Below are 19,906 nucleotides of genomic sequence, written 5' to 3' on the forward strand. Positions count from 1 at the left end.
TTTGGAGCCTTGACAGGGGAAGGGGTAAAACTTTCCATAGCCAGATGTGGGGTAGGATAGAAAGTCTCCCCACACAAATGCTGGCCCTATGTATAAATATTGGATCTCCAGAGTTACTCTTAAGAACACTTCTGAACCTGTGGCAGTTGCAGAACAAGCATTTACAATGCAACGGTCCCGGCATTGTTAAAGTTAGAGCTATTGGCATTGCTCATGACAATGCCGTTTCTTGAAATGTTTTAAAAACAAAAACATAAACAAAAATAATGTCATGAGCAATGCCAATAGCTCTAACTTTACCAATGCCGAGACCATTGCATTGTAAATGCTTGTTAAATGTAATTGTCATTGTCTTTCTGGGTTGAGTTGGAATTCACTGCACGTTTTTTCCTAACCCTGAAGATAAGGGTAATTGTATTGTCATTGGGTATGGGGGGTTAAACCGCGTGTACCCCACAGGCCCAGCCAGGGAGTCTCCTTTCTGACCCTCCCCCGTCCCCCTCCCGCTGCATGCTAAACGTGCATGGGGGCTGTTAGCTCAGCAATGCGATGCGTTTGTTCCAGGGGCTCTGCACACACATAAAAGACAATGAGGGGCTCATTAGTCAGTGGGCGCAGATTACCCTGCTGTGCTCACTCTGTAATCTCCCCTCGGGAGTGCCCCCTCCCCACCCAGTACTCACTAGTGATTTACAAACACCTGACCCGAGCAGTGCCCCTTCTATTCCGAACTTTGCATCTTCTGTCGCACACGCGCTCTCTAACTTAACTTTTTGCAGTGCCCGGACTTTTGCCCCCTGTTAGTCTCCGAGGATGGTCTAAAAAGCGTTGACGAGATAGGAGTCTCTGTAGCCCCTGCAACTTAAACGTTGCTGGAAAGGCCATCGAAGGCATTAAAACGCGGGGCAGCTTTGAACAGGCTGGAAAAGACCTCGTCCTTGAGTCCACATGGACACCAAATGTCAATTCGGAGCAGTGACAGTTGGGTGAAATACAGGGGAGTAGTTACCAGTGGTGCAGCAGCACAGGGGCCCAGAGTCCTGGGGGCTCACTGAACGCTGCTGTATTTTAATAGCCCAAGTGCAGTCAAGGGGGACATTCTCCTTGCTTGCACCAGGTTTCCATGGCATCCTTGCTACACAATTGGTGACCAGTGTGTATGAACTGGGGCAGCCTTGCAGGCGCTGTGTGCACCGACCACTGTAGCTGGCTGGCATCAACCGCATTAAATCCAGGAGACATCTAACGGACATCACGCCCTTCTTTACTTTAAAAAAAAAAAAAAAGTTTGCTTTTTATAGACTGTTTACATTCAGCACAGTTCCCAAGAATAGACTGGCCTAAGCAGTGCTTTCACCGCTGCTCCTCTTATTCACCGCTGCTCCTCTTAAGTTCTATTTCTTTCACCCCTCATAGGCGCTGCCGGCCATTTACATAGGCGATGGGTGTGTAAATATTAGTGATTGTCGCAGCATGGGCAGCGCATTGTTCTGGGAGTTCAGACCATCAGCCGCAGAAAGGATTCCTCCAGTGAATGTCGTCCGAGCAGCCAGAGAGTCTGTGCAGGGCCCGGGGAGGCCTATTTAAGGGACGGCCCGGCGCGCCGCGGCCATTTCACCCCTCTGTGCCGCGCCATGTGGGACGCTCTCGCCCTTTGCTGTCTGCTCTCTCTCCTCCAGGAGGGCCGGACCCTGCCACTCTACCCCAGGCACAGGGTGTCCGCCCGGCACTGGGCCGCGGGAAGGTCCGAGGATGTGGGTTTCGGCGTGGACTACAATGACCTCGGCAGGGCGGACCCCCGGCTTCAGTGCCTGCACATGAGCCAGCCCTGGAGCAGCGGGCACCACAAGTTGGCCGTGCTGGAGGACAGCGCCCCCTTTAGGCTCCGGGTGCGCACTGCTGCCTCGGGACCCCCCAGGCCCGTCTTTCCCCACCAGCATCTCTTCCAGTACATCAAGCGGATTTACAGCTGCTGTAAGCTGGGCTTCCCCTGCGAAAACGAAGTGGAGCCCTCGTGGGAGAAGGAAAGGGACAATGGGAAGTGGGGGTATGTAAGGGGGAGCAGCGAGGAGAGCAGAAACAAGAGCAAGCAAGGCAGCATCGTTTTCGGATTCGGGGGCGTGTTTTGCTGTTGTCTCCTCCCTGAGACTTTTCGCAAAAACCACGCCCCCCAATCTGAAAAGGACGGGGCCTGATCGGAGTGACTGACCTCTTCTCCAGTGGCTGGCCAGCATTTACGAGGCCAGCCAATGGAGAACAGGGGAGAAGAGGGGCTGGATCAAGCCCCTCTTCTCCAAGTCATTAAATCTCCGACTTCCGGTTCTGCCTTTCGGCAGACCGGTAGTCCTCGACCTAAAAAGGACTACCCTGCTACAAGAGGACTGCCCTGATACTTAAAGTCCTTATTTGCTGTCTGAGAAGGAAGACTGAACCTGCTTGCCTTCATCCCAGCTAACCTGAGTGGCTCTAAGCATCAGTTGGCTGACCTCCTGTGTGAGCTACAGGGGCCCAACAAGCTTCAGAGGCCTCACTGTAGCTGCCAATGCTGACCTACTGCAACTGGACCTGCCCAGATGACCGTGAACTGGACCTGCCCAAACCCTGCTAGCCTCTGCTGGAGTGAGTCCCTGATCCTCAAGAGGTGCCTCCCTAGGTTCTGGACCCTTGGCTGGCATCAGAGTGTAGTCTCCCTCAAGAAAAGGTAAAAATCCTGAAATTTGGACTCCTTGCAACATTCGCACCAAGACTCTGCTGCCCGCGATGACCACCAACGCGAAGTTCTGGTGGGACCTGTTCTTCTCATCTACAGAGACCACCGGCAACGACCGGCAACACAAGATTTGCACTTCCCCCGACAGCATTGACAGCCCACAATGACCACCAATGGAAGCTACTGCAATGACTTTCTGCGATGCCTAACAGCTCTTCACACAAAAGCGACGACCAGTCACAATGTCCGGCCTAGTCTTCGCACTACAGCCACGACTGTCCTGGACACACAGCCTCCTTCTTGGGGCCTTCTTCAATGAAAATTAAACATTTTACAACAGATTTTGAAGGTAACTTTTCAGTGGGGCTAAAATGGCCCCTGTATCTGACCCGTGCTGAACTTGTGACTTTCCCCAGTCCAGCGCAACCAGAGGACCTCAATAGGCAGTTTCTCACTTCTAGGTGCTATTTGCACTAACAACTTTAAAACTGAATATCCCTGATGCTAGTAATTGCATTTTTGTTGTTCTGGTATAAATTTATTTAATATAATTTACTCTATTTTTGAATGTGGTTTGGGATTTTTCTTGTGTTCTATTTTTGCTACATTACTATTTGTGTTCTGTATAAAGACTTCACACATTGCCTCTGAATTAAGCCTGACTGCTTTGTGACAAGCTTCCAGAGTGTTACGCTCAAGTTAATTTAGTGATCCGCCCCCCTCAACCAATATCCTGATTTCTTGTGGCAAATAAATTCTATCCAATTCATAATGAGGGTCTGTATAATGAACTAAGACATCCAAACAGTTCCTATTTCATAAACAAAATATCTCAGGATTTACAATTTGAATGCCATCATGCAAGAAAAGTAACTACATCAAAGATCACACTTTGATTTACAGACTACTTAGGAAATTGAGTAATTTACCATTAACGATAATTGGTTGAACCAAAAGTGTTAAAATGAATATTTAACAGAAACGTACTTATCCATTTAGCACAATACCACTCTGCAAAGTACAGTTCTTCTAAGGTCCAGAGGAAGATAGGTAGCTTTATTTGGCCTTCTAAAAGAGCCAGGCTTTAGTGGAAGAAACTCAGAATGAAGTTAGAGAAAGAGGGGTTAGAGCTTCCAGACATCCAACTCTAATGCTACTCAGTTCAAAAACTGGTGAATACCACAGGCTATCCCATACAACTCAACTAGGAGTAATCTATTTACCACCATGCTGAGAAAAGTAGGTCAAGCAAACTTCATGCCTAAATGTGGAGCCTTTCTATTCTTTAAAAAGTACACCTAAAAGTGCCTAAAAGATGTATCAGCCTAGCCCTATGGTATCGACTCAAGGGAATACTTGGTATTGGATATTATACTGCAACTGCTCTAATCTGCATTTCATCTGGTACACCGTCTTTCGTGAGGGATAGACTAATTCTTCCATTGATAGAGGTGGTAATAAGTGTATGGAGGAATAAGGGATGGAAACAACTTGATGCCAATGGACACATTAGCTGAGATCACTGGAGGGACGCTTTCAAAGTTTGAATATCTCCAGCTCACATCATGGTGGTCAACTCAGAACCAGAAAATCAGATAAGACTGGGAATATGAGAGGATGATTCTAAACACATAACAATTTATGAAGAAAGTCTCAATCTGGTCGTGGGAACTCACAATGGCAGAAAACCCTTGCCATCTATGGGAAGATGACTTGTCAATGCCGGAGTTAGAGATCTTATAGCAAGTATCTTTGAATCTTCTTTATTCTACTTTTAAATCATTAAAATCGTTTCTACTCTGTACACAGAATATACTGAACACTACAGAAAGTAGCAAAATTCTCCAAAAGGGGAATCCCTATTGTAAAATATGTGGAAAGTTGGAGACTGACAATGAACATGTTTGTAAGCTGCATAGCCCTCATGAGACTCTGGGATACAGTTAGCATATAAGAAGCTCTCACAGTTGAAATCAAGGTAAGCCAATTTTAAAGATTTTTTGGGACGGAAAATGTGCTAAATACCCACAGACACTCTTCAGACAAAAGACTACTTGTTTATATTATTCTCCTGGCTAGAGGAGAAATGTGTATAAATTGGCTCCAGCCAAACCTTTGTACAGCTAAGAAGCAGTTGAAGTCACACGCCAACTCTCATTTACAAGCTACAGGTCAAGTTGCATCTGCAGTCTATCAAAAGCACTTCCTCCTACCATATGGTCAAAACCTAATGGGCCAGGCTGGCTTTAGTTCTGGTGGCACCTGGTGTGACAGTGTTTGTTGGCGCCCCCCCAAATGACTTCCTTCTCTATGTATTCCCTATCGCCCTCCAACAATGCTCCTGATCTCTCCATAGCTCCTCTCTCACACGTATTTCATTTGTTTTATAGTGCTACCCATACCAGATGAGGGTATCAGAGCATTTTACATCACTAGCACATTATACAGAGACAATGAACCATACACGTATAAATCAGTGTATACAAAATGGTTCATAAGAATGAGGACTACAGGGTGTAGGGGTCCCATGTCATCCACACTGGTAGGCAGTATATTTTAAGAGTACTTACTCTGGAGAAGTACAAACTTAGAATTTAAAATGTAACAGTGGTTGGGGTTGGTTTTACTAATAAAATATATTTCTACCCAAACAAAATCTTTTAAGCAACATTATGATAATGAAAGGCTGAGGAAAAACATAACGTCCTAACTAATACCTTGCAGTTTGCATACACTCTTTGATAACAGTTCTTAGAGCAGTGTGCTATGTTAGTTTTTTAACTTATGAACTGCAAGTAACTAAAGTGATCTCTGTGACAAAAGTAGTAACCCACTGAGCTATGTACATAAAATACACATCTGGGATCTGCATGCTAAATGTTCTACTGTGCTACTTTATTGTGAGTCAAAACTGACACTAGATAAAACTTCAGCCTCTTTCAAATGTGTACATTAATAACCAGAGTTATCTGGACATTTTAAGTGCCTGAAAATTACTGGGCACAGAAGAAACACTGCAGCAGATGCTTTTAAATCCATAAGATATTTCAAAGCACAGCATCCGAGCTCAGTGCCCAGTGCAGTGGCCCCGGTTGCACTGCCCTAAATCTGGCCCTGCTAATGGGAACACAAATGGAACGATATAACCATTGTAAAATCCTATTGCCTTGATGGACAGCCCATCCAAGGAATAGCAAACCATAAAAAAGTCTGAGCCAAATCCATCCTCTCTCTACTTCGTGTTGTACTTGAAGATTTGATGACACCAGATCTTTCAGACTCTAAAGCAAGACCTACAATAAATGGCATAAGACTTTGGTTCACTGTTGTTAGCGTGTCATTAGTAGAGCCGTTACAAGCAAGCATTGTGTGTCATGTCAATTATAAATCATCCCATTGTTTCATTTACCTAATATAAACCTCTCCTTTCTTCGTTTTTCCACTCAACCCCTTTCCCTAGATTTAAAAATCAGTAGTGGAGGGTGCCCAAAAATGATTGTGCCAAGACCTCAAATACCTTAAAGTGGCCCTGAGCTAAGGAGCGGCTGTGGTTGGCGGGTCCACCTTGCAGTGCGATCCTGCCTTTTTCGTTCATAAAAAGAAGTGATGAGAGCAAAAGGGTTGGGACGACTCCTCAGTTACTGATGCAGCAGACTGGTCTGCTTATTTATGGTGAAAGACTCTTTTGTGGGAGTATGAATATGTGTTTAGTGTATATTCTTGTCACACAGTATATGTGGAGAACATTTCGGTGATGGGTAGTGACCACCTGAGTTGTAGCCCCAGCTTCTCCATTTGCTCATACAGTGTGATCCTGGAATTTATCCCTGCGTCCCAGTTTCAATGCCTGAAGAAAAAGATTTATAATCAGGGTGCTATGAATCATTGTATGTACATAAATGCATGATTCCATTTATGCTGCATGTCGGCGCTCTCAGTAAAGAGCTTATGTACCAAATGGTCTCCCCTTAAACTAATGATCAGGTGTAATGCCGGCTAATGGGCAGTGATCGAAGCTTTCAGCATTTCCTTGCAAGGCTGCTATATTTTTAAAGACACAGTACCTGCGCTTATGTGCCATACATATTTCATTGCTTTTAAATGCTCATAAGCACTGTCTTTCATTTTGTAAGGGATAACACCTACAGTCGCTGGAGGAGACTGCTGCATGCTTAATGTCGTAGTACCAGTACTTACCAACAGGCTGCAGTACTTTTAAAGGGACAGCACAATCATTGCTCAATAGATATTCTGCCGTTTTCGTACAGTTTTCAGAACTACTTGGAACTGGGTCTAAACTTTTAAAGACACAGTGCAAAAATCTGTTGGCAACAGCAGGTCAGTTTTAAGGATTGAATGGGCATCGTCTGAATACCCCTCTTACCCTCATGATTGGATATAATACACACAGGTAGGCAGTGTCAGTAGGTTGCACTGTTGCAGGCAGGGGTGTAGCTACCATTGGTGTAGCAGGTACAAATCATCGGGGCCCAGAGGAGAAGTGGACCCGGCCTGCTGTTACGTTTGGGGTCGCCCACCCCATTATGAAACACTAGTATAGGGGTGTTCACTGTATGGGCCCCGTGATCGGGCATCGGGTGGTCTGGCCCGTGACGTCAAGGTCAGGAAGCAATAAACAAGGCCGGGACCCGACCACACGGTTCCTTTGCCAGTATCCAACCTTAAAGAGCCTGTGCCTCTTTGTTACTAAAGGATATTGCTTAAGCCGAGCAGTTTTACACCTATAACCCCGGCTGCCGACCCAACAAATTGGCAACAAGTGTATTTTACCCACCCACCTTCGTGCGCCTGCACCCGGCATTGTATCTGCTGTGCTTCTGCAGGTGACCCGCAGAGCATTTGCTACTATGTTGCTGTCGTCCTCACTGCCTGTTTCCAGCCGTGAAGCATATCCTGCTGCTCCGCCGCCCACGTCAAGGCCTGTTCCTGCCGGGCAGTCTGTTCTGGCATGCTGCTGCCTCTGCCATCACCGCGTGCTGCACTCAGCTGTGCATGCACATGCTCTGGTCTCCATGAGAGGAGGAACAGTGTGCCCTGCCTCACTCACCTGGCCTCCTGAATGCTGTGGTGCCCACAAAGCCTGCTTCCCCTGTTTTTTTCCTGCTCCAGGGTCCAGGTTGCTGTTTCCAGCCGTGCTATTTCCAGGGGGGCCTGACCTTCAGCCACAGCTCTGTTGTCCCCGGAATTAGAGGGCCTCAATGGAGGGGTGCCTGCATACCGGCCAAGGTACTGGTTACGCCCCTGGTTGTGCCGCCATTCCTCAGGCATGGAACGTCTTTTTACCTGCCTGGCTGTACATCATTGGGCTGCCTGGTGAGTTGTGCGATGTGCACCTGCCAATTTCTGCCTGCACCTGTAGCGCCCCTCTCACGTTCTCACTTCAGGCATGTCTGCCAAGCATATAGGATACTAGGCCCCACCCATGCGCTGATCATCAGCTATCCAGGCGTCAGCGCTCTTGGGATATGGGCATCACAATATCGGACTGTACTCCGGCGACATGGATGATGCTAATGACCCAGAAGGAAACGTTCATGTCATCCATACACTCCAACCTAGTGGATATCCGCGGAGGAGCATCCCCAAGTGCAATATTTCCTGGTAGGCCACCAGGTACCGGATTTAATCGACACAGGAGCTCTGATCAATATTTTGGCGCAAGATGTCCTAAAAGCGCTCCCTTTCCAACCGGTCTTACACGCCACCCTCACCCAGGTTTTCGCATATGGATCATCCACATCACTCCCAGCGTCTTCACAACAGAAATCACACAAGTCTCATTCGACTAGGACCAAGGTGTATGTAACCAAAGGTGGTTCAGGGATGCTGTTAAGTTGCCAGACGGCAGAGTGTCTTCAACTCATTGCATTTGCCTTCAGCATCTACTTAGGAAGCATGGACGAACTGGTGGCTGAGTTTGCATCAATGTTCGAAGGCAAAGGATGTCACAGGGAACGTTTGATACACTTACACATTGATGACTCTATCCAGCCTGTTGAGCTGAAGCATTGCAGGGTAGCCTTTCACCTACGGCTCAAGGTGGAAGCTGGACTGCGGAAATTGGAGCAAGCAGATAGCATCGGGAAGGTAGACTGCCCTACACCCTGGGTATCCCCAACAGGGGTGGCAAGGAAACGCAAGTAGCCGGGGGAAGTCAGAATTTGTGTTGACAGGCGCGTGCCCAATCTGGTCAGCCGATCTGAAAGACATCTCACACCCACGGTAGATGACATTGTGGCTGAAGTCAGTGGTTCCAGGTGGTTTTCCAAAATGGCCCTGCATGCAGGGTACCACCAGCTAATGCTTGCCCCATAATCTAGAGCAATCACCACATTTTCCAGCCATGTAGGCCTGCAGAGGTACAAACGTCTCAGTGTCAGAGTGTTGAATGTGGCAGAAGTATTTCAAGACACGATTGGGGGGTCTTGGGTGGCCTCACAGGAGTCATAAATATCAGTGATGACATTCTGGTCAATGCCCTGACCCTGGAGGAACATCTTAACCATCTAAGAGCCACTTTTAAAAGACTTAAGGACATCAGTCTCATGCTCCACAAATAAAAATGTGCCTTTCTTCAAAAGGAAATGGCGTTCTGTGGGTACTTTTCCTTTGAGAAGAGGGTCATGCCAGATGCTGGAAAAGTTCATGACAACCAATCAGCACCAGCACACACCACTGCCACTGGAGTGGGCAGTTTTTTAGGAATGAATACACATTTCAGGAATTTTATCCAGAACCTGACAGCCCTCACTGCCCCGCTTTGAGAATTGACCAAGGCCAATGCCACATGGATTTAGAGTACCCCCAGGAGGAAGCCTTCAAGGCAACCAAACGTACCCTGTCTGCAGACACCACGTTGGATTATTTTGGCCCCATCCGGGAATCAGAGTTGTCAGTCAATGCCTAGTTTAGGGGCTGTATTAGCAAAGAGACAATCCAATGGTGAATGGGCCCAAGTGGCGTGGGCCAGTCGTGCCCTGACTTAGACGGAGCAGCACTATTCTCATATTGAAAAAGAGGCCCTTCTGGTGCATTGGGACTGCTGCCATTTTTATATCTACTTGCATGGTCAGCCATTCACAGTTATATTGACCACAAGCCACTGGTTCCTATTTTCACTGGGTCCTCATCTAAACCACCTCATAGAATCGATAAATGGATTCTTCAACTTCAAGCATACCGTTTCTCTGTCATATATTGCCCTGGATCACAAAATCCTGCTGATTATCTGTCAAGACATGCAAGACCCGCCACTATGGAAGGGGAGTTAGATGCTGAGAAAGTTGAGGAATACATTTGACTGGTGGTGGAACGATCCAGGCCACTGCCCATCTCCCTTGCCGACATTATTAAGGCCACTACTACTGATGATTGCCTTCAACTAGCCATCTCCATGGTAACTACTGTAAATTGGTGCACCCTTACTCACAAAGCTTCCCATCGTACTGATGAAGCGAGGCTGACTATGATTTCCCTCCACAATGTTCATCTGGAGCTAGCTGTCTCTCCGGAAGGGTTTTTAATGAGGGGTACCGGATTGGTAATACAGAGAGCCACGCAGCAACAGGTTGTTGACCTCTCTCAAACAACTCACCAGGGGATCGTCAGAACCAAATCAAAACTGTGATGCAAGGTATGCTGTCCGAATTTGGAGGCATTGGTGGAGAGTACCGTCCGGTAATGCCCCTTGTGTCAAGCTGCTAGACTGGCAGAGTTATTGGCGCTCATCATCACGGAGACCATTCCACCTATTCCGTGGCACAGAGCCAGTGCTGATTTCAGAAGTCTACCCAATGTCAGACACATGCTAGTTGTCATAGACGATGTTTCAAAATATCCTGAAGTTGAGGTCACCGAGTCAATGACAGCCAGCCACACCATTCCCCATTTGGAAAAAATCGTGGCCACTCATGGGTTGTTAAGTGAGATCCGAACAGACAATGGTACCCTGTTCTCCAGGCAGGAGTTCACCGAGTACTTACAATCTTGTGGCATCCGTCACAGATGAATTACGCCATGTTGGCCTCAAGTCAACAAAAAGGCTGAAAGATTTATGTGGACTCTAAACAAGATTCTCAGAATTGCCATGGTGAATGGACAGAATATGGAGTGTGCCTTCTATGCTTTTCTGAAGAAATACCGGCTCAAGCTGCATGCCACAACCAAGGTGAGCCCCAAGTTCTTGCTGCCTTTTAAGGTTGAACTGTGGAAAGTGACCTCTGTAAAAAGAAGTATGAAAACTGCTCAGAAGCAAGGTGAGACTGTCACGAGAGATGTGTCTTTCTTCATCTCTACAGGCGAACGGTTGCCAGGGTCGCTGATCCACTACCATCGCCCAATCGCAGTGTGTTAGTACCTGAGGAGGATTACCCATTGGCCATATGTCCATGGAGCTAAGTGTCCTTGTCCATGCTGACATCCTCTCCAGAGGACAATGAACATCCCATGCCAGTAACCCTGTCCATGTCCAGTGAGAGTTGACAGTTCAAGTCTGCACTATGATCCTGAGATCTGTCAACCCCGAGAATGGTCTGGAGCTGGGGTTGACACTCCCAGGTGGCATGGGGCTGAGAGGTACTACCTCAGTCCGCATCCAATTTAGTCCTCCCACCTGTTGCACTTTGTGGTAAACTGATGTGATGTGCTAATACTAGAATACAGCTAATGTCTCCTTTGTCCTCTCTCTCTCACTCACTCTCTGTCTCTCTCTCTCATTTTTCACTCACTTTTTAAAAAACTTTCTTTTACTTTTAACATACAGTTAACAAGTTTTTCAATCACTTAACCTAGTTGTTGATGCACTAGTTTTCTCATTGTGCATTGTTCAAGTGTTACTCAACTGTGTATGTTTGTTGTTTTTGATGTCTAGGTAAAGGAGGAATGTTTTGAAACACCGGTGTAGGGCTGTTCACTATATGGACCCAGTGAATGGGCATCGGGTGCTATGCCCCGTGACGTCAAGGTCAGGAAGCAATAAAGAAGGCTGGGACCCGACCACATGGTTCCTTAGCCAGTATCCAACCTTACAGAGCTTGTGCCTTTTTGTTACAAAAGGATATTGCTTAAGCAGAGCGGCATTGCTCCTGTAACGCTCGCCGCCGACCTAACATCTGCCATGCCGCCGCCGACCTAACATCTGCCATGCGTTTTTTACCTTTTCTTAAATATTCTTGGTGTTTTGTTCTGAGTGCCATCCTGGGCCTGGCTCAGCATTTACTCTTGCTGGAGTAGGGTGGGGTTGTGAAATAGAGCTAAACAGGGCCCTGAATGCAGCTTTCATTGGTGCAGCAGGTCCAATGGTACCAGGGCAAAGGCCTGAGTGTACCCATTGAACCCTGATTATTGCTTTATTTAAGAGTTCAAACAGAGACCTTGGGGTCATTTCTTTCCTGGACTGGGGCCCATGACACTTTGGCTATGCTACTGACTGCATCAGAATGCCTATCAAAGTGATGAATTACCTAGGAGGGAACTTCACAGATCAGGTTTCTACAGTATATAAATGTTCCAGTTAAATTGATGCTCTCCACAAGTCCAAATATTACCGTCATTGAATTAATAAAAGGTGGTATGTGTACTGGATGCTGGCAGTGCTCAATTTGTAATAAAATATGTGCCAGGGACATCATCAGGAGCCCATTGCAACTTTAACCACCCATTGCCCCTGCCAACGCTGTCAACGGCAATACCTATGCAACTATTAACCATAACACTCCTACAAATATGATAAGTCAGACTATTCCAGGCCCCTAAAGCTATTAGAATGGCTTGGGCGACAGGAAGTAATCATTTTGAATGTATATTGAATTAAAAAACAGCTGTTGTTTTACCCATCTCTAAATTACACAGACAGCTCCATCATGTGGCAGGCTGTCATAAATGCCTGTGTTCACAAATGAGTGCCGGTGCCGAGCACCGAAAACCACAAGCTCAAATTAAGCACTGGATGCTAGACTGTGCTCAAGTTCCTTGCAGCAGAAGGGGCACGCACTTCTGCCCCATCACTCACCAGTGGAGGGTTTCAACATCATGGTAAATAGTGTCAGGTGGCTATTACATGGCTGTGTTGGATACCTCTACACTCCACAGCAGCCGAAGAAAAGTTCACAAAATGAACACCAGGCATGTAGCATGAAAAAAAAATGAACACCTGCAGAGAAAGCAGTGTTCTGATACAGGACGTACAGAACATTATCCTAACCTGCCCTGCCTCAACAATTATTATTATTCCCGTCATCACATTTACGCAAATACGTAACCTGGTTTGGGGACACTCAGCCAATGCTGAATATTGTGGAGCTTTGGCGTTCATCTTGAAATACAATACTAGGTGTAAATGAAAACACCTGTTTTATTAAAATCCAACTCAATAAAGTCACAACCAACAAGTAAAAAAATAACTCATTTATAACCATCCCTGTTAAGAACAGATTTATCTACTGCATCCAACCATGTATCCATTCATTACTTTTCAGTTATCATCCAGTCTGGTACGTCTAGGGATTCATGCATATGCAGTGGATAGAATCTTCTCGTTTTAGCTTGTATAAGCTGTATCAGAGCAGCTGTCACCTGGCTAAAAACACTATTTTAAGGAAATGTCCTAGGGAGGGGAGTCCTGATTCCCGGTGTGAGGAGGCAGCTGGGGTACACCTTGGAAGCAGTATGGCGAGGGCCAGACAGAGAACTGAGCAATAACTAACTGGTCAAAGTTTAAAACACGTCTGTTTGGATACACTTTAAAAATATGGCGGTAGGAAACCCACCTCTCTATAGAGGGCACCCACAATGGGGTACAGTGTGCGGAGAGATAGAAGAGACCCTTTTTGGTTTACAGAGGCAAAGGTAGATAATACTAACACTCTATTTTTGTGGTGTTGTGTGCGAGAAGTTAGCCTTAGCAGACGGTAGTTCTAAGCATTTGTTGTACATACCAAGGTAATAAATGATTCTACACACTCAAGGAGTGAAACCAAGACCAAATTAGAATAACAGAATACATATTTAGACCAAGAACTTTGGTACAAGGTAAATACGTTTTGCGGTGTGATAAATTGCAGAAAAATGCAATAATCATAGCTGTTCACAATTACACACAATACGTTACCTATAGGAGGATAAAAGGCAAGTAGAAAAAGCAATGCAATACAGTTGTTTTGTGGTTACCCTCTTGTGAATCGGAAGGTTTGGGACCAAGGTTCAAAGTGCCATGGTCAAGTTCTCTGGAGCTTCCCAGATTTCTTGGGAAACAAGGCAAAACTGGTCTCTGCAGCTGCTGTGTGCTACGAAGACCAGAGGATAACCTGAAAAGGCAAAGCAAAGGGGGACTTGCAGGCTAGCCTGAAGGCTCTCAAGGAAAAGTAGAGGTTGCAAGGGCTCTGGGGCCTCAGAGGCACAGCTGGTTTGAAGATGCCCCAGCCGGGCAGGCTGGGTGCAGTGAAGACGTGCAGCTGGGCAAAGGCATGCAAAGATAAACCCCGTGGTCAGGGCTGGCACCTTGCAACGATGTTTCTGGAGCTGTTGGACCAATGCCGAGGTGGGTCACTGGAGTCCTGAAGTCCCTTTCTTGACAGGTGCTGGCTTCTTGTAAGGTTGGAGTCCGCCTGGACTCCGATTTGTGGGTTTTTGCAGCAATGGGTCCGGTACCACAGTGCTGGTGACTTGCAGGTCCGGTGGGTCCTGGGGCCTCAAGACTTGTTGCAGAGGCCGATCTGACCTTTCAGATCAAGTGTAAGTTTGGATAGCACTCTGAGATGTCGGTCTGGCTGGGGAGCTGGACGGCCTAGGACCGAACTCAGCTGTTGTTGAAGACCTGCGGATGCAGAGAGGTAGTACCTCTATCTCGAGGGAGTTCTTTGGCAATTTGAGAAGTGGTGGGGACCCTCTGAGGTTTGTGGAGGCCCCACAGTGATCAGACGTGCTGGAGGATGGAGATTGTCGAGTTCTATGGTGGCAGGCAGGAGTTTGCACCAAAGTCTGCAGTTCTCAATCCAATAGCGTTTCTTCTTTGTCTTCTTCCTACGACGGTGAAATCTGAGTTCAGGGTCTGGGGATGCCACCTAAATACTAAATTAAGGGGCTTTAACAATGGAAGTGACAGGTAGTGGCCAATGGCCCCTTTACCTGGGGTATCTATACCCTCTATTATGCCCACCTCCTGTGGGAGGGGTACATAGCCCTAGCCCTGATTGGAGAAGTCCCACCATCTTCAAGTTGGTGAGCAATGAAAAATGTGCTTCACCTTGCCTCCAGCACCTGAGGGGTAGAGTTGGAAGAGGGGGCTACACCTCATAGTCTTTCTAAGTTGTGCCTCCTTTCTTTCCACCAAATGGTGGTGAGGACAGGAGGGGGGCCTGCTCCTTCTACCAGAAGAGGCTGGGGCAACGTTTGCAAGGTGGCAAGGCCTTTGAAGCTTCCTGCCACTAATGGCTCTTCCTGACTGGGGGAAAGTGTGTACAACTCTGCTAAGGACAGGCTTTGTTCTCGACCTCTGAGCACACTGGCACTGACCCATTGAGGCCAGAAATGGTGGTGACAGGCTGACTTAGAGCAGTCGGTGACCACACTAAGTATTGGTATGTTTCAAGGTGCTCTAACAACATGGCTCTGCAATGCAGCCCACCAGGAAAATGCAATTGTGGCTCAATGGCCATTACAGCCCTGTGTAAAGTGTATAGCCAGACAGCAAATGAGCTGAGATTTCCATTCAACAGGGTAACATCAGAAAATATTTCAATGTAACTACTCCTATAGGTCAGTCACTCTGGATCCTTTTTTAAATATTTTTTTATAGAGTTTTATATAGCGCAAACTTAACCCGAATCGGGTATCAGAACGCTTGCTATGTAAAGCGTTCTGATACCTGATTCGGGTCAAGTTCGCGCTATATAAAACTCTATAAAAAAAAAGAGGATCCAGAATGACTGACATTCTCGAGCTTTGTTTCTCAATATCAGTCCAAAGGCATCTCATGCCTTATAAGGTGAAATTTACAATCCAAAGAAGCAAACGCTTCAGCCTTACCCACTGAATTTGTTTCCTAGCTCTGTGGAATCGCTTTTAATGCTGAAGCTGTTGATGGCACAAATGGTACCGAAGCAGATAAATGCATTGAAGCCAGCCAACACATTCCTGAGGCATTCCCTGTCGAGGAGTTTGATTATTTACCAAAACTAAATTCAATAAAACTGCTGTGTCAGCAAACAAACCTGCAGAGACCATAATTATACACAATAACTGGTGGTGCTGTTGAAGGAACTAATGATGATCTTGACTCTGTATTTCAACATTTTGCATCAACGTTCCGCAAACTGTATCCCTTACTCTACTCTACACAGGAAGCTACCCTTTTGGATTTCATAACTTGGGCCTCAGACCAAGTTACATCAAAGTTTAAAAAACTTATCTCCATTAATTCATAATATATAATTTGGTGAAGATTAATCAAGAGGGGTTCAAAATGAAAAGTGAAGTTCCCTAATCACAATACATGTTCACTGAAAAATATGTTTAGAATAAAATTATGGTTCCAGTAGTGCAAGGGACTTTACACATCACATTACCATTCACATTATCAATAATTTCATTATAGGTACATGGCAATTTCTTTGTTGAGATATGTGTTACTATTTATTAATGTTTTGTTGTTAAGTGCAGTTTTTTATTCTTATAAATACTGTGAATTCATGAATATCGATTTAGGGCATATTATGCGTATCATGGTGAAGGGACAAGTTTTGGTTTGTGTTGTGGACCAAAAGTGACACATTTCAGGTGTTTTAAGGTTTAGATCTAGAACCAAAACTTAACTTTAATGTCACTTTTCAGAACAAACCTCAGAGCCCATTACACTTTGGTTTGTATTACTTTTTGTCAGAATATTTGAGATTACATAATGAGGATTGTCTCTGATTTCCTTTTCTCTCTCCAACCAGCACTGATTCAGCCCTTTTTCATGGTTATTCCAAAACAGCCATAGTGCATTTCGAGCAGCGGCAGCCTGTGCAGGTAAGAGCAGTAGGGCTGCGGGGCGGGGTGGGGGGGATTCAATAGATGACCACGAGTGAAAATTAAATAAATAAGTAATTTTTCCTCATCGTCATCTGTTGAAATCCCCCCTCCACCCGGCCCCATCTCCCCACCGCTCTTACCTGCACGTGCCGCAGCTGATTTCGACCTCAAAGATTGGCCCTTTTCCCCCTTTCTCCCAGTCCCAGTTTATTCTTTAACTTAACTAACTGTACATTGACATTTTCATGTATTTATTTGTTTGCAATCCTTTGATAAGGTGTGACTCCCTCTTTTCTTCTTAATTATGTTGAAATGTTAATTTGACTGTAGAAATTAGTGGGGCTGTCACAGTATCTGTTCAACTCTCCATGGTGTAACAGACAACAGAGAAATGAATCTGTGTCAGAAAGCAGACCATTGAGAAATATGTTATTTACATATATGTAGTTTATATAAAAGAACCATGATTACAAAGTTTGAAATGATGTTGTTTGAATTTGAAAAACAGACTGGTGATGGTACCGAGTGAGTCCTTCCTAAATTATGTTCATGGTGGATGGTTCAAGGTGGTATTGGTTTGCGAAAGGCAAGGATTTCTGAAAAACTTCACCTGTAACCAATAAACTGGTGATGCAATGTCTCAGGGTGCTAGTGTGTTTCTTTGGAGTGCAATGGAAGTACTTGGATTTTTATATATCTATATATCTATCTATATATGAATATTTATATATCAAAAAACCTTAGAAATTCAATAAAAATTCCAAAGCTTAAAGGGACATTATAGTTAGGTGGAAATGTCAGTTTAAACATATTATTTTAAATATACAAAACCTTTGAAATGTTCAGGTTATAGTTATCTCAAGTAACTATAACTCATGCCCTAAAGTAATTATAATTGCGTTCGACATACACAGTTTTGTTATCAACGATGACATTTCAGATGACATTTCAGATGTTGCAGTGATGTTATCATTAATGTCATAAAACATGTACTGAGTGATGCAACATGTTAGGTAATTAACAGTGCCTGGTAAGGGTGCGATTTATAGTTACTTACTTTAGGGAGGGATTTAATATGGTAAGCTCTCCTAGGGTCATGATTTAAATGACCCTGGAGACTTTTTGTGGTATTTTCTTAATGTTTTGTGGATGGCTGCTGAACTCCCTGCAGCTCCCCCCCCCCCCCCTCCCACCACAGAGTTAAAACAAAGTTTGGTGGTGCCCCTTCTAGCCAGAACAGTGGGGAATAAATGAGCGGCCACGGCCGCTCATATGTTCTTAATTTTTTTGTGATTTCCCACCTGGGCCACCCACACTATATTTTACTATTGTGATGGGAGCAAGTCATTTTTTTTAAAGTGGGTTCTACAGTGTACACCTGTGGCACCCTCATGCACCAAAATGTTGTGGGCCATGGAGAAGCCCCATCTGGCTCCCCAGGCTGGGCTGCAGCATTTCAATGATCATGAAAAAACAACAACAGTCATGTCTGCCGATGCAGCTAAGGAATGAGTATATAATTCCAAAGGTCTGGGGTTTTACACCTGATGCATGTGCCTTAAGGGCCATCACTCCTAACCTTTTACATATTTTGTAGCTTTATTTTAAGAAAGAAAAGAGAGTTTTTGATGAGAATGTGGCCAGTGCAGTGCCCAGTACTAGGAGCACCAACAAGAATGAAGTGCAAAGTGGGGACTTGATGATCAAATTGACACGACAAAATGTTTGGAAAGCAAATCTCTTCAAAGAGGTCAACAGAATCCCAAGTGGGTTATGTATCCTAGTAGCACCTAGCATTGAGAACCCATATCCAGACCTGCTCAAGGAGTGGGCACAGAGTAATACGAATGCCTCAGCGTGCTTAGTTCAGATCTTAATGAAGCCTGCTGATAAATACATTCAGTGCAGAAATTAAAGTCAGACTTGACAAGCAAGAAGAAATCATTATCAATTGAAAAGCACAAAAGTTTAAAAGGGACAAAAACAATTACAAGCATGGACAGATTTTTACCTTCACCCATCGGTTCGATACCATCAGGAGACAGAGGCTTTCTGAGAGTAACCGGCAGAGACAAGAACCATATCATAGTGACACAACATCAATAGTAAGCTCTGAGGTAAACTGATACAGATGAACCTACAAATAGTGAGAGAACAATGGGTGTGTCAACTTTTGTTGATGAGCTGTATTTTTTACAGTAGGACAAGACTCAAAATTTACGACAAAAGAAGAAAGATCAACAAAGAAAAGGAGGCACAGAAAAAGATGACAAAAAAAATACTCAAAAATCGCTAGTCAAGGACACAAAGGCAAAATGCAAATATAACCACAAATGAACTCTGGCTGCGCATCGATAATCAATCTGTCAGACATAACCGTGAGTAAAGCCGAAGAACAAATCTTAAAACTAGGCTTGACTTTCTGCTCTGAGAGAAGTTTTAATTATGCGCAAACACGTGTAGGTGTATATAAGTACAAGAAAACTCAGTCCTCAGAAATTCTATGCCATGCAAATAAAACAAAGAACCCAGTACAATATTAGAAATCAAGATAAAAATTGTAATCTTGAAGTATGCAATATGAAGTTATTAATTGAACTTAAATAGCTTGAAAATGAAATTCAAAGGATACAAGAAGTTATCACTGAAGAAAACATAATTTCTTCCATAGATTTGGAAGTAAACGGGGAAGCAACCACACCATTCAAATCCCCATCCAGCTGTGTGATGAACCGGCTAAGGAATGGTCAGGATATCTTTTCATAGCTTGTAATTCAAGAAATCAAAAGTTTCCAAACGTCCAAGAGGAAACGACGGGAGAAAGTCAGTTTAAGTAGAGCAGCATATGATAAATTGATTAAGAAACTTCAAGCTGACTCAAACCTGATGATAAGTGCCGATCAAGGCAGAAACATTGTACTTTGGCCTTTACAGCTATATATGAATGAAGCCATGCACCAACTGAATAACACGAATAACTACATGAGAACTACTACCCTGGAAGCCAAAGAGGTTTGTTGGAGCGTAAATCTCATGGTAATCTCTCCTTGCAAAAGCACCATTTACATTTAATTACCATTACCCTTGTTTCCACTAAAGGTGATGGACCTTTTCCACCGTGTTATGACCAAGACGACACCTACATAACATGAGCAAATAACTATT

General features: G+C 44.9%; 1 protein-coding gene across 1 annotated transcript in view; it reads right to left on the reverse strand.

Moving 5' to 3' along the window:
• LOC146857696 (C2 calcium-dependent domain-containing protein 4C-like) overlaps positions 1-18,864 on the reverse strand; it is a 33,074-nt gene extending 14,210 nt beyond the window's left edge. The window contains exon 1 of the mRNA XM_085646842.1: positions 18,753-18,864. The gene's annotated coding sequence lies outside the window, so the exon portion shown is untranslated. The remainder of the gene's footprint in view (positions 1-18,752) is intronic.
• Between the last annotated feature and the right edge of the window lie 1,042 nt (positions 18,865-19,906).

Source organism: Triturus cristatus, chromosome 3_2 (assembly GCF_964204655.1).
Source record: "Triturus cristatus chromosome 3_2, aTriCri1.1, whole genome shotgun sequence".
In the NCBI taxonomy this organism is placed as follows: domain Eukaryota; kingdom Metazoa; phylum Chordata; class Amphibia; order Caudata; family Salamandridae; genus Triturus; species Triturus cristatus.